This window comes from Gossypium arboreum, chromosome 4 (assembly GCF_025698485.1).
Source record: "Gossypium arboreum isolate Shixiya-1 chromosome 4, ASM2569848v2, whole genome shotgun sequence".
In the NCBI taxonomy this organism is placed as follows: domain Eukaryota; kingdom Viridiplantae; phylum Streptophyta; class Magnoliopsida; order Malvales; family Malvaceae; genus Gossypium; species Gossypium arboreum.
The window spans coordinates 39,907,928-39,923,488 of NC_069073.1; the positions used below are offsets into that span (position 1 = coordinate 39,907,928).

Sequence of the window (15,561 nt, forward strand, 5' to 3'; positions counted from 1 at the left end):
ACTTGATCATTATGTCCTCAATCAGACGAACCTGCAGTCATTATTCGCACAAATGTTATACAAATTATCTTTAGAATTTTGAACCCTCTGAAGTATAGCTAGTTGCTACATGCAGGCCTCGGATCAAATGTTTACAATGGTGCATCGTCCATATGAAAAAGTGAGACTTGGACTTCCACAACTATTCACTATTCATAATAATTTGTATTTTCCTTGGCTTATATCCAAAATTTATTTGTGTCCCCTTATAGTTTGCACTCCCTAATAAGGTTTCGGGAAAAAACTGAAGATAAAGGAAAATGAATACGTGTAAAAACAAAGGCGACAATAATATTATGAATATTTTAACTTACAGACAGGCTCTTCATGAGAAGATACTCAACATCCTCAATTGACAATTTTGTTCTCTTAGCAATAACTTTTAAAGGAATAGTTCGATCATCAAATTGGCAGCTGCATTGAAACATATTGTACTTTAGGCTCTGTTTGTTTGCCAGTAAAATATTTTCCGGAAAATGATTTCTGGAAAATGATTCACTTTTCTGGTGTTTGGATGAATCTGTGTAAAATATTTTATGTTGTTTGGCAGATTTCTTGTAAATATTTTTCGGAAAAGCTGTTTTTACATATATTAATAAATTTATATATATTAATAAATTTATATTTTAAATTGTTTTTACATATATTGCAATGATTTATTTATAAATATATAAATCAAATTAAATATATCAATCAAATGGTTTAATCGTTAAAGATTGGCAATCATCCTATAATATTCATTTACATCACATGTAAATGGTAAAAACTAATCAACATATTTGTAGTTAAATAACCAAGTAGCAGCAGCTCGTCTAGTAACATATTGAAGCCAAAAAATATATAGATCATGCAAAAAAATATCTAATCTAAAATGAAAATGCAATTTCATGCACATAAAAGTGGATCATATCTGATTGTATCTAATGAAAAATCCCAATACAAAATGAAAGATAAGGATGATGTTTGCAGTTTTAACCGTATCCTTAGGCATTCCAATGCCATTGTAGATCCAACAAATGCCAAAAAGTGAAAAGTTTAGTACATGAGCCGCTTCTTTCAGAACAAAGATTTAAGGATCAAGCAATACCTACTAAAGGATTCATACAAAGATGGCTTTACCCACAAATGACTAACGCTTATCTCTATCCTCATTGCTCATCATTTCACTTTTCCTTTTTCTTGCCCTTTCCAAATAATGAAATTTTTACAATGGCAAAAAGGAACAGGAGAAAAAAATTCATGATGCAACGAGATTAGGAGTTTCAGCCTCAATTGATAACTAAGCGTTATGTACTTTTCCGATCCAATTATCCAAATGGTCACACAAGGACTTGATTTGTGGATTCTCGAAAACTCTTAGCTGCACCCAAGAGACATGAATTGTTCCCTCAACTTGATCAATTATGGCCTCAATCAGACGAACCTATAGTCATTATTCGGAAAAAGGTTATACAAGTTATCTTTAGAATTTTGAACCCTCTGAAGTGTAGCTAGTTGCTACATGCAGGCCTCAGATCAAATGTATACAATGGTGCATCGTCCATATGAAAAAGTGAGACTTGGACTTCCACAAATGTTCACTATTCATAATAATTTGTATTTTCCTTGGCTTATATCCAAAATTTATTTGTGTTCCCTTATTGTAGCGCCCCGTACCCGAGACCGTTGCCGGAGTCGAACACGAGGTGCTAACGGACTTAATTCATTTACTTACACAGTTCATTTTAAAAATTTCCAGACCAGCTGGCTAACTGCATCACGGTCAGTTTAAAAATCATATCTTGAGTTCCAAAACTCAAAAACCGATTCCATAATTTTTTCCTGAAACTAGACTCATATATCCATCTACAAATTTTTTTCTAGAATTTTTGGTTGGGCCAATTAGTACAATTTATTAGTTAAAGTCTCCCCTGTTTCAGGGTTCAACTACTCTGACCTTCATGCATTACGACTTAGATCTCTCCTTGTACAGAGCTTCAATACTTATTCCGTTTCTTTCTAATGAAACTAGACTTAAAAAGGAATCTGTACATATAAAGCATGACTTCTAATTGTCTCTGGTTAATTTATGGTAAATTTTCAAAATCAGAATAGGGGATCCAGAAAACGCTCTGGCCCTGTTTCACGAAAACTTAAACATCTCATGAAATATGGCTCATATGGTCGTTTCGTTTCTTTCATATGAAAATAGACTCATCAAGCTTCGATTATATAATTTATTCACTATTTAATTCCATTCCTACTATTTTTAGTGATTCTTCAAATTCACATCACTGCTGCTGTCAGCATCTATTTTAAGGTAAATTTTACCTATTTCAAATTTTCCATGAATCCATTAGTAAATTGGCATACATTATTTTCAAGTATAATCACGATTAGCCATGACGTACGTAGCACCAATAGGACCATGATTGGCCATTCCAATGGCTAATCATTACCAAACATTTCCACACCACTTAATAACCATATCAAAAGACCATATATACAAAATGACCATAATGTTATACTCAAAATAAACAAGCCATTTTCGCATGGCTATACGAATATACATTACCAAAAGACACTGAATTAGCATCAAGGGTCAGCCCTATACATGCCATTATCAAGTTCAACTGAAGAGTACCAAAAAGTGGCTTAGATAGTGTGGATGACTTCGACTTTGACACTCCCGAGTCCGATAGTTGACGAACAAAATCTATAAAATAGAGAATTAAAACAGAGAATAAGCATTTCGATGCTTAGTAAGTTTTAAGTAATGAAATCATTTAAAAGAGTGGCATAATAATATCAAGTTTGTTTGTTTCATCCCTTGGCCGAATAGAAACATAACCGAGATATCACTTTTATCATTAATATCACAAAGGTGAAACCAATTTATCCAGCTAAATCCAATCCATAACCGAACGCGCTCATCTCAAATGTCCATGTCAATTTCATGCATATACACATACATTTCATAACTATGACATTGAACTCTCTAATTCGGAACTCATACATCATAATCAGATCATAAACGTTCGGATGATTTAAATAATGTGCTAAGCATTCCCATCAAATTTCAAAGTCATAATTGAAGTATATTCATATTCTCAACAAGAGTAAATTACTTACCTGGTTATCTTACAGTAAGTAGCACATGTGATTAAAATTATTCCAACATGTATTATATGATTTCTCATACGAACACTTATGGGTTTTCACCTCAAATATTATCTTTGGCACAAACATCCTTCTAATCAAGCCCGATTCTTAGCATCGGCTCAAAAGCCCTTCAAACCAAGCTCGGATTAGACCATCGCTCAAGGCCCTTGAACTAAGTCCGGTTATGACACTGGCTCTAAAGCCCTTCGAAACTAAGTTCGGTTATTAGCATTGGCTCAAAAGCCCTTCGAGACCAAGCTCGGATTTAGACCCCGATTAGCATTCACACATATATGCATATGTATATATCATATCACATCTGGATATCATTCCTGATACTCGAATACAATTACAGCATGTTTACTAACCATACATCGTTCGATTCATTAATCCTAAACAAATAACATGATCCCGCTTCGTTAATCCACAAGATTTCCATAACCATTCTTGGCTCTGGTAAATACCTTACTTATTTATTTTATCATGTAATTCAAGTAGAATCGTCAGGTCACAAGTTAATTATTATGCTCATAGACAAATAATTGCCTTATTAAATCATAAGCTAAATTTCATTACTCAAAGACTTACCTCGGATGTTGTCGAACGATTTCAACGGCTATTCGATCACTTTTTCCTTTCCTTTATCAGATTTAGTTCCCCTTTGCTCTTGAGCTCTTCCTAATCATCATCCAAGCCAAACATGAAGTAAGAGAACTCCTTTCTTCTTCCTCCCTCAAGTTACGGGAAAATGGAGGAGCAATGATGAAACAACTTTGGTTTCTCCTCCCATTCCCTTCATATTTTATTATTCTTAATTCATTAACTCATTTTATAATCTAAAAATGTTAATAGAAAAATACATATTATCATTAATAACCCATACCATGGCTGGCCACTATCCATACTTTGGCTAATTTGACATGCAAGTACAATTTTTGTACATCAAGCACTATTAGCTCACTTTTACATTAGTCTAACACACTTCACAATTGTCTCACATAAGTCCCTACTAATAAATTTCACATATACTGACCAAATTAAAGTATGAAACTTCCACACATTCATATTCACATATAATAAGCATCGAATATGACTATTAATTTTTTTTTTATGACTTGGTTTAGTGGTCCCGAAACCACTTTCCGACTAGGGTCAATTTAGGGCTGTCACAACTCTCCCCCACTTAAGAAATTTTCGTCCCCGAAAATCTTACCGGTAAATAGGTTTGGGTATCGTTCTTTCATAGAGTTCTCGATTTCCCAAGTAGCTTCTTTGATCCCGTATTTGACCCATAACACCTTTACTAACGGAACCCTTTTGTTTCGCAACTCTTTCACCTCACGAGCTAGGATACGAATCGGTTCTTCTTCATAACTCAAATCAGATTGAATTTCAACCTCTGAGGGATTAATTATGTGCGAAGGATCAGATCTGTAACGTCGAAGCATCGAAACATGAAAAACGTTGTTAATATTTTCGAGATCAGGGGGTAAAATCAATCTATATGCCACTGGACCAATTCGTTCGGATATTTCATATGGCCCTATGAACCTCGGACTCAGTTTGCCCTTACGGCCAAATCTGAGTATCTTTTTCCAAGGTGAAACTTTAAGAAACACTTTGTCTCCCACCTGATACTCAATATCTCTTCGTTTTAAATTTGCGTACGACTTCTGACGATCTGATGCTGCCTTCATACTTTCACGAATTATCTTTACTTTCTGCTCAGCATCTTTAATCAAATCAACTCTTAAAATTTTACTTTCACCGAGCTCGGTCCAAAACAAGGGTGTACGGAATTTACAACCGTACAAAGCCTCGTAAGGTGCCATCTTAATGCTTGACTGAAAACTATTGTTGTAAGCGAATTCAATCAAAGGTAAATACCGTTCCCACAAACCACTAAACTCAAGAATGCAACATCTCAACATATCCTCGAGTATCTGAATTATCCGCTCAGATTGACCATCGGTCTGGGATGAAAAGTCTTTGAAATGCAATTTGGTACCCAAAGCTTCTTGAAATTTCTTCCAAAATCGCGATGTGAATCTCGGATCTCTATCTGACACAATAGAAACGGGTACTCCATGTAACCTTATAATCTGAGATACATACATTTCAGCTAGCTTGTTAAGGGAGTAATCCATACGTACAGGGATAAAATGAGCCAACTTTGTCAGTCTATCAACAACAACCCAGATCGCATCTTTCTTGCTTGATGACAATGGCAATCCAGATACAAAATCCATCGTGACTCGATCCCACTTCCACTCGGGTATCATGATCGGCTGAAGTAATCCTGAAGGCACTTGATGTTCCGTTTTCACTTGTTGACATATCAAACACTTCGAAACAAAGTTAGAAATGTCTCGTTTCATACCAGGCCACCAAAACTGACGTTTCAAATCATTGTACATTTTTGTACTACCCGGGTGGATAGACATTCGGCTACTATGAGCCTCGCTCAAGATCATCAAAATAAGTTCTGAATTTCTTGGAACACATAATCGACTTCTGAACCTCAAACAATCGTCATCATCTATTTGAAACTCTGACTCCATATTCGAAATACATTCAGCCCGTTTTGCAACCAATTCATTATCGACTTTCTGAGCTTCACGAATTTGATGAATCAACAATGGTTTAGCCTTTAATTCTGCTACTAACACATTATCGGATAGAACAAACAAGTGTACATTCATCGCTCGTAAAGCAAATAGTGATTTACGACTTAAAGCATCCGCAACCACATTAGCCTTTCCCGGGTGATAGTCAATGACAAGCTCATAGTCTTTCAACAACTCGAGCCAACGTCTTTGTCGCAAATTCAAATCTCTTTGAGTCATCAAATATTTGAGACTTTTGTGATCCGAAAATACATGGCACTTCTCACCAAATAAGTAATATCTCCATATTTTCAAAGTGAATACGATGGCAGCTAATTCGAGATCATGGGTTGGATAATTTTTCTCATGTGGCTTCAATTGCCTCGACGCATAAGCTACAACTCGACCTTCTTGCATCAATACACAACCCAACCCAAGTAAGGATGCATCATCGTAAATGACAAACTCTTTGCACGATTAAATTTGCACTAGTCTTCGAGCTTCATCAAATAAGTCTTTAGTTGATCGAAACTTTTCGACATTTTTCATCCATTCAAACTTAACATCTTTTCAAGCGGTTTACGTCATTGGTGTGGCTATCATCGAAAAACCCTTTACAAACCGTCTGTAGTAACCAGCAAGTCCCAAAAGCTCGAACCTCAGAATATTTCTGAGGCTTCCGTTAAGTATAGCTGAAATTTTGCTCGGATCAACTCGAATACCGGCGAGATACCACATGACCCAAGAAGCTAACCTCTCTTAACCGTAACTCACACTTCATGAACTTAGCATATAACCGCTTATCCCGTAAAATTTGTAACACTAATCCTGGTGTTCAACATGATCGGTTTCATTTCTCGAATAGACCAAAATATCATCGATAAACACAACTACAAACCGATCCAAAACGGTCTAAAGATCCGATTCATCAAATCCATAAATACCGTAGGGCATTAGTGAGCCCAAACAAGATCACTAAGAACTCGTAGGATCAGATCTCGCTCAAAGCGGTTTGGGTATATCTCGAATCTTGAATTCAAGAATCGATAATAGCCCAATCTCAAATCTATCTTTGAAAACACCGAGGCTCCTTTAGTTGATCAAACAAATCATCAATACGCGGTAACGGATATTTATTCTTTATTGTCAGTTTATTCAACTGACGATAGTCGATGCACAACCTCATGGTTCCGTCCTTCTTTTTCACAAACAATATTGGTGCACCCCAAGGTGAGAAACTTGGTCGAGCGAAACCTCTATCAATCAACTCTTGCAACTGAGCTTTCAATTCCTTTATTTCCGTTGGTGCCATACGATACGAAGCTATCGAAATCGGTGTAGTCCGTGTACAAGTTCGATGCCAAACTCTACCTCCGAACGGTGGTAACCGGTAATTCTTCGAGAAAACATTCGGATATTCACAAACCACTGGTACAGATTCAAGTTTCTTTTTTGGTTCTTTATTATCAAATACGTATGCAAGATACGCTTCACACCCTTTCTCACATATTTTTGAGCTAACATCGAGGATATTATTGTTGGCAATCCATTCAAAACAAGAGACTCGACTCGGATTATCTCATTATTTGCACACCTCAAATCAATAGTCTTACTTTTGCAATTCACAATCGCATCATGTACGGTCAACCAATCCAAACCGAGAATAACATCAAATTCATCAAACGGTAAAAGCATCAAGTCACCGGAAAACAGAGCCTCGGATTATTAAGGGCATTTCTTACACACCTTGTCGACAAGCACATAACGACCCAAGGGATTCGACACTGAATTACGAACTCGAGAGACTCAACAAGTAAAGTCTTCTTTGGATGCTAAAGTCTCACATACATATGAATGAGTAGAACCAGGGTCAATCAATGCAATCACATTAGTATCAAAGAGAGTGAAAGTACGGTAATAACATCCGGTGAGGAAGCATCCTCGCGCATGCGTATAGCATAAGCTCTAGCAGAGCACGAGCCTCAGATCTGGTTGTAGCATCTCTAGATCCTCTCGACCGCCACGGCATTCCCGTATTTCTAGATGGTCTACCCGAGCAAGTAGTAACACCGGTTTCCCACTCGATTTACATTTTGTTCGCAGTCTCGGGCAATCCTTGATAAAATGGTCACTGATCCGCACTTATAATAGGAGCGATCATGGAATCTACAATTCCCGAATGCCATTTACCACAATATCGCACTGCTCGTCTCGACGATCATTTCCAACACTGGCAACCGAAGTGACTCGTGTACTCACAGGGGGTCGATCACGATCTCGTCTAGAAAAGCCCGAAGTGCCTTTAGACCGGCCTAAATCATCTCTAACTTTCTTCGAAAACTGTTGAAAGGGCTTTCCCGAAGGTCTCTTACGAAACTCCTTTGCTCCCATATCAGCTTTTCTTTTCTCCTTACTGAGCTCTTCGACTTTGCAAGCTCGCTCGACAAGTACCACAAATTCTCTGATTTCTAAAATGCCAACACACAGTTTTATATCTTCGTTCAGTCCATCTTCGAAACGTTTACATATTACAGCTTCTGAGGAAATGCATTCTCAAGCGTATCGGCTAAGCCTTACAAACTTTCATTCATAATCAGTAACCAACATGGAACCTTGTTTAAGTTCAAGAAATTCTTTCCGTTTTTGATCAATGAATCTCTGGTTGATATACTTTTTTCGAAACTCGGTTTGGAAAAACTCCCAAGTTACTTGCTCTCTGGGCACAACCGAAATCAACGTATTCCACCAATAGTAGGCAGAATCACGTAGCAAGGAGATAGTACACTTTAGGCATTCATCGGGTGTGCAAGATAGTTCATCAAGTACCCGAATAGTGTTGTCCAACCAAAATTCAGCTTGCTCGGCATCATCATTTGTCTGTAGCTTTAAATTCAAGAGCCTGTGTTTTCGGATTCATCAACTGGGGCTTATTTAACCTCATCCGTCGATTCACGGAGGTATCGCAGTCTTGAGGGTTGTATTAGTCGGGAGTGGGGGTTGTGGAAGTAGTATTAGTTCGAATAAACCGATAGAATCAATCATTCATCACGCTATAAAAAGCCTGTCTAGCTTCATCATTCGATTATTAGCAATAGGTTGAGAGTCCACCGCTGTCCCTTACGTGGGAGCAGCGCTACACTCTCAACATCATCGCTACCTTCGATTGGGATCGGGATCCATTACTATAAGTAAACACATTTTAATCGTAAATCACCACACTATCAAATAAACACATAATGGCATGTATAGCTAAACCCGAACGTATTACGGTAGTCCTAGAATCGACTAAACCGTAGCTCTGATACCAATAAAATTGTAGCGCCCCGTACTCGAGACCGTTTCCGGAGTCGAACACGAGGTGCTAACGGACTTAATTCATTTACTTACACAGTTCATTTTAAAAATTTCCAGACCAGCTGGCTAGCTGCATCACGATCACTTTAAAAATCATATCTCGAGTTCCAAAACTCGAAAACTGATTCCGTAAATTTTTCCTGAAACTAGACTCATATATCCATCTACAAATTTTTTTCTAGAATTTTTGGTCAGGCCAATTAGTACAGTTTATTAGTTAAAGTCTCCCCTGTTTCAGGGTTCGACTACTCTGACCTTCATGCATTACGACTTAGATATCTCCTTGTACAGAGCTTCAATACTTATGCCGTTTGTTTGTAATGAAACTAGACTCAAAAAGGAATCTTTACATATAAAGCATAACTTCTAATTGTCTCTGGTTAATTTATGGTAAATTTTCAAAATCAGAACAGGGGATCCAGAAAACGCTCTGGCCCTGTTTCACGAAAACTTAACCATCTCATGAAATACAGCTCATATGGTTGTTTCGTTTCTTTCATATGAAAATAGACTCATCAAGCTTCGATTATATAATTTATTCACTATTTAATTCCATTTCTACTATTTTTAGTGATTCTTCAAATTCACATCACTGCTGCTGTTAGCATCTATTTTAAGGTAAATTTTACCTATTTCAAATTTTCCATGAATCCATTAGTAAATTGACATACATTATTTTCAAGTATAATCACGATTAGCCATGACGTACGTAGCACCAATAGGACCATGATTGGCCATTCCAATGGCTAATCATTACCAAACATTTCCACACCACTTAATAACCATATCAAAAGACCATATATACAAAATGACCATAATGTTATACTCAAAATAAACAAGCCATTTTCGCATGGCTATACTGAATATACATTACCAAAAGACACTTAATTAACATCAAGGGTCAGCCCTATACATGCCATTATCAAGTTCAACTGAAGAGTACCAAAAGTGGCTTAGATAGTGTGGATGACTTCGACTTTGACACTCCGAGTCCGATAGTTGACGAACAAAATCTATAAAGCAGAGAATTAAAGCAGGAGAATAAGCATTTCGATGCTTAGTAAGTTTTAAGTAATGAAATCATTTAAAGAGTGGCATAATAATATCAAGTTTGTTTGTTTCATCCCTTGGCGAATAGAAACATAACCGAGATATCACTTTTATCATTAATATCACAAAGGTGAAACCAATTTATCCAGCTCAATCCAATCCATAACCGAATGCGCTCATCTCAAATGTCCATGTCAATTTCATGCATATACACATACATTTCATAACTATGACATTGAACTCTCTAATTCGGAACTCATACATCATAATCAGATCATAAACGTTCGGATGATTTAAATAATGTGCTAAGCATTCCCATCAAATTTCAAAGTCATAATTGAAGTATATTCATATTCTCAACAAGAGTAAATTACTTACCTGGTTATCTTACAGTAAGTAGCACATGTGATTAAAATTATTCCAACATGTATTATATGATTTCTCGACGAACACTTATGGGTTTTCACCTCAAATATTATCTTGGCACAAACATCCTTGAATCAAGCCCGATTCTTAGCATCGGCTCAAAAGCCCTTCGAGACCAAGCTCGGATTAGACCACGCTCAAGGCCCTTGAACTAAGTCCGGTTATGACACGGCTCTAAAGCCCTTCAAACTAAGTTCGATTATTAGCACTGGCTCAAAAGCCTTTCGAGACCAAGCTCGATTTAGACCCGATTAGCATTCACACATATATGCATATGTATATATCATATCACATCTGGATATCATTCACGATACTCGAATACAATTACAAACATGTTTACTAACCATACATCGCTCGATTCATTAATCCTAAACAAATAACATGATCCCGTTTCGTTAATCCACAAGATTTCCATAACCATTCGGCTACAAGTAAATACCTTACTTATTTATTTTATCATGTAATTCAAGTAGAATCGTCAGGTCACAAGTTAATTATTATGCTCATAGACAAATAATTGCCTTATTAAATCATAAGCTAAATTTCATTACTCAAAGACTTACCTCGGATGTTGTCGAATGATTTCAACGGCTATTCGATCACTTTTTCCTTTCCTTTATCAGATTTAGTTCCCCTTTGCTCTTGAGCTCTTCCTAATCATCATCCAAGCCAAACATGAAGCAAGAGAACTCCTTTCTTCTTCCTCCCTCAAGTTACGGCAAAATGGAGGAGCAAGGATGAAACAACTTTGGTTTCTCCTTCCATTCCCCTCATATTTTATTATTCTTAATTCATTAACTCATTTTATAATCTAAAAATGTTAATAGAAAAATACATATTATCATTAATAACCCATACCATGGCCGACCACTATCCATACTTTGGCTAATTTGACATGCAAGTACACTTTTTTTACATCATGCACTATTAGCTCGCTTTTACATTAGTCTAACACACTTCACAATTGTCTCACATAAGTCCCTACTAATAAATTTCACATATACTGACCAAATTAAAGTATGAAACTTCCACACATTCATATTCACATATAATAAGCATCGAATATGACTGTTAATTATTTTTTTTATGACTCGGTTTCGTGGTCCCGAAACCACTTTCCGATTAGGGTCAATTTAGGGCTGTCACACTTATAGTTTGCACTCCCTATTAAGGTGTCATGAAAAAGCTGAAGATAAAGGAAAATGAATACGTGTAAAAACAATTATGAAAACAATATTATGAATATTTTAACTTACAGACAGGCTCTTCATGAGAAGATACTCAACATCCTCAATTGGCAATTTTGTTCTCTCAGCAATAACTTTTAAAGGAATAGTTCGGTCATCAGATGGGTAGCTACATTGAAACATATCGTACTTTAGCTTTTAACCACATACAATTATCGGCAACTTTGACCTGATTCCTTAGGGTACACTAAAACAATACACACCTGAAGATAATCTCCATTAAGCATAGAATATTAATTTTTTCCAAGAGTTTCTTCTCATTCTCAACCAAGGCTGGTTGAGCACTCAGTGCAGCATTGAGCATGCGACACAATTCTTCATAACAAACCAAATTCCCAGAGTTGAAGGATTGAAGGATATAATAAAGCACTCTACCTTGTTCCCCAGAAGACTCTTTATCTGTAAATGATGCCAATAGTCATCATCTCAAACATAACAAAATAAAAAAAATCAAAGCAAAGAAATTCAGAAGGGAAAAAAAGAAAAAGAAAAAAAACTATAACACACAAACTCCCTTTTAAATCAATCCAACACAATGAAAAATAAGAATGTATTCATGTAATTGCAATGGCATGAAAAGAAATGCAAAATAAAAAGAGGCTCTTAATAGCAGGCACTTTTTAGTCATTAAACCTTCACATACATTAACATGAGTATTATAAACGAGGCTTATGAACCTTATCTTTGTGCAATTAAAAGCACATTTTCTTAATCAAGACTGCATCGATCATCTCCATAACAATTGGGCTAGCTACAATATATAGTGAATTTAAGAAACTTATAATATGTGCTTACAATTGGATGAGCAAGGAGTCCTCCAATGTTGTAGATGTTATCTCTCAAAAAAGTAGAAAGGGACAAATCAAATGCCAAATCCTAAATCAAAAGAGTTCAAATAAAATTAAATAAAATGAAGTCAATGGACAAATATATTCCTCGCAATTTCTTTAGTTCATTTATTTCCATTAATTTTATGACTGGGTGTAAGAAATGGAAAATAGAATATTTAAGCACATCACCATCGAGCTTTGGACGCACTCTTTGTTAGATGAATAGGTTGATAAAACTATAAGATTCAAATGCTTCCATTCAACTAATACAAATAAACTCATCAATTCTACAAAATAGCAAAGAACCATAAGAACAACTCCGATCAAGAACTTTTGCTCCCGTCAATCCAAGAACACAAATTTTTTTAAAAAAATGCAAAACCAAATAAGGAAAAAATTGAAAATTTCAATTAGAGAAAAAGAAAAACACAAAAACTTACTTCAGGATTCTTGTATGAAGAAAAGTACTCGAAAATAAGAAACAATGAAAGGGAAATTATTATGGCTGAAAAAACTCCAACAAGAAAAGTCGCCCAAATAGGAGGAGAATAGCCCAATAGATAATCTTTTATCTTCATCGGCTACTACACTTTCTCTAAATTTGATGACGATCAGCATAATTCATTTAAAATAAAAATGTTAGAAATCAAAGAACGATCATCACCTTAAGCCAAGACCCAGTGAAGAATTTATGGTAGATTTGCCTGAGAAAGAGAGAAAGAGAGGAAACGAAACAAAATATGCTGAGAAGAGAAGATATGCAACGGACTTTTACTTGGAAGTGAAGATGAAGAACAAAAGCAGGAAAAGGAATGAAGAATGAAAGAAAGAGAAGGAGCTTTACCTGGATGAAGGAGGAACTAAAAAAGGTCCTTGACCAAACTATTGTCGATGGCACTGATTTGCAACCTAAGGGGAAGGGGAAGGGGAAGAGGAAGAGGAAGGGGAAAGGGGAGAAAAAGCGTCATTTTTCAAAAAATGTCTTACCGAATTCAAAAGGGTAAGACATTTTCCTAAAAAAAACACCTCATTTTCCCGTGTTTTGTAAAATATTTTACGATGGAAAATCATTTTCAGCCAACCAAACATCAGAAAAGCCTGAAAAGCTTTTACGGAAAAGCTTTTATAGGTTACCAAACGGAGCCTTAATTTCTTTGTACTTTAAGCCTAGCCGAACCCTTTTTATAACTATAGCAACCCAAATTTTTCATTTTATAACACTTTTACCTCATATTTTATAACTTTTACAAATTAGTCCTTTTAGGCATTTTCACCGAAAATCACTTAGCAAAAGTCGTTTAACAAACAACTAACATGCAATTTTTACCATCAAACATAAAAATACACAAATATTCAACATGGGTAAAAATTTAAACCTTGACATGTCTTCAAATTAGTGGTAGAAATAGGTAGATCTTGTTACGAGGATTTCAAAAACGTAAAAATCATTTAAAACGGGGTATAACGAACTTATAATCGAGCTTAGAAGCTTGAAAAACCCTAGCTATGGTTTCCCCTTGTGAAACTCGACCATGGGGTTGAAGATGGACAAAAATTGGCTTTTAATTTGTTTTTAATTCATTTTAATTACCAAATGACCAAATTGCCCTTAATGAAAAACTTTAGAAATATACCAAACCATGTCCATTTTTGTCCACCAACTTAAACAATGGTCTAATTACAATTTAATGACCTCCAATTTAAATTTTCAAAACAATTAGACACCTCTAACATGTAGAACTCAAATCTTGTACTTTTTACAATTTAGTCCTTTTAACTAAATTGAGTGGCCAAATGTCACAATTTTCGAACAAAATTTTCACAAAACAATTCCATAAAATTGTAGACCATACAAATATAATAAAAATAAGATTTTCTACATCGGATTCGTGGTCCCAAAACCATTATTCCAACTAGACCCAAAATCGAACTGTTATAGGGTGATTTAGATTTTAGAAGATATGCTCTGATGTTGTGTTCTAGAATTCCAAGATAGTTGGGAAAAATATCTACTGCTAGTTGAATTTGCTTACAATAATAGTTTTCAGTCGAGCATAAAAATTCCGCCTTATGAGCCATTGTATGGCCGAAAATGCCGAACTCCATTATACTGGACAGAGCTCAGAGAGAATCAGATTCACGAGGTTGACTTAGTTAGAGAAACCAAATAAAAAGTAAGGGTGATTCGTGATTATTTGAAAGTTGCTTCAGATAGACAAAAGTCGTAAGCGGATTTAAAAAGAAAAGAGATTGAATTTCGGATTGTTGATAAGGTATTTTTGAAAGTATCTCCATGGAAGAAAATTTTAAGATTTGGCCACAAAGGCAAGTTAAGTCTGCGATTTATTGGACCGTATGAGATTACCAAAAGAATAGGATCGATAGCATATCGATTAACTTTGTTGCGTCGTTATAGATCAGACCCCTCGCATCTGATTTCACCGACAGAAGTTAAGATTCGTCCGGATATGACTTACGGTGAGGAACCGATCAAGATATTAGCCTGGGAAGTAAAACAGTTTAGAAATAAAAGTATAGCTCTTGTGAAAGTGTTGTGGCAAAGATATAGGGATGAAGAGGCTACTTAGGAGCCCGAGAAGGCAATGAGAAAATAGTATCCAAACCTATTTTTCAGTAAGATTTTTGGGGACGAAAATCCTTAAGGGGGAGAGTTGTAACAACCCGATTTTAGGGCTAGTCGGAACAGTGGTTTTAGGACCATAAATTAGACGTAAATCATTTTATTATATTTTTATGGCCCATAGTCTTATGAAACTATTCTGTAAAAATCTTGTTTGAAAATTTTGATGTTTGGGCACTCAATTTAGTCAAAAGGACTAAATCGTAAAAATTACAAAAGTTGAGTTC

The 15,561-nt window shown here is 35.8% G+C and overlaps 1 pseudogene; it reads right to left on the minus strand.

The window, feature by feature from the left end:
- Positions 1-1,276: 1,276 nt before the first annotated feature.
- LOC108458981 (26S proteasome non-ATPase regulatory subunit 13 homolog B-like) lies at positions 1,277-13,271 on the minus strand (annotated as a pseudogene).
- Positions 13,272-15,561: the final 2,290 nt, after the last annotated feature.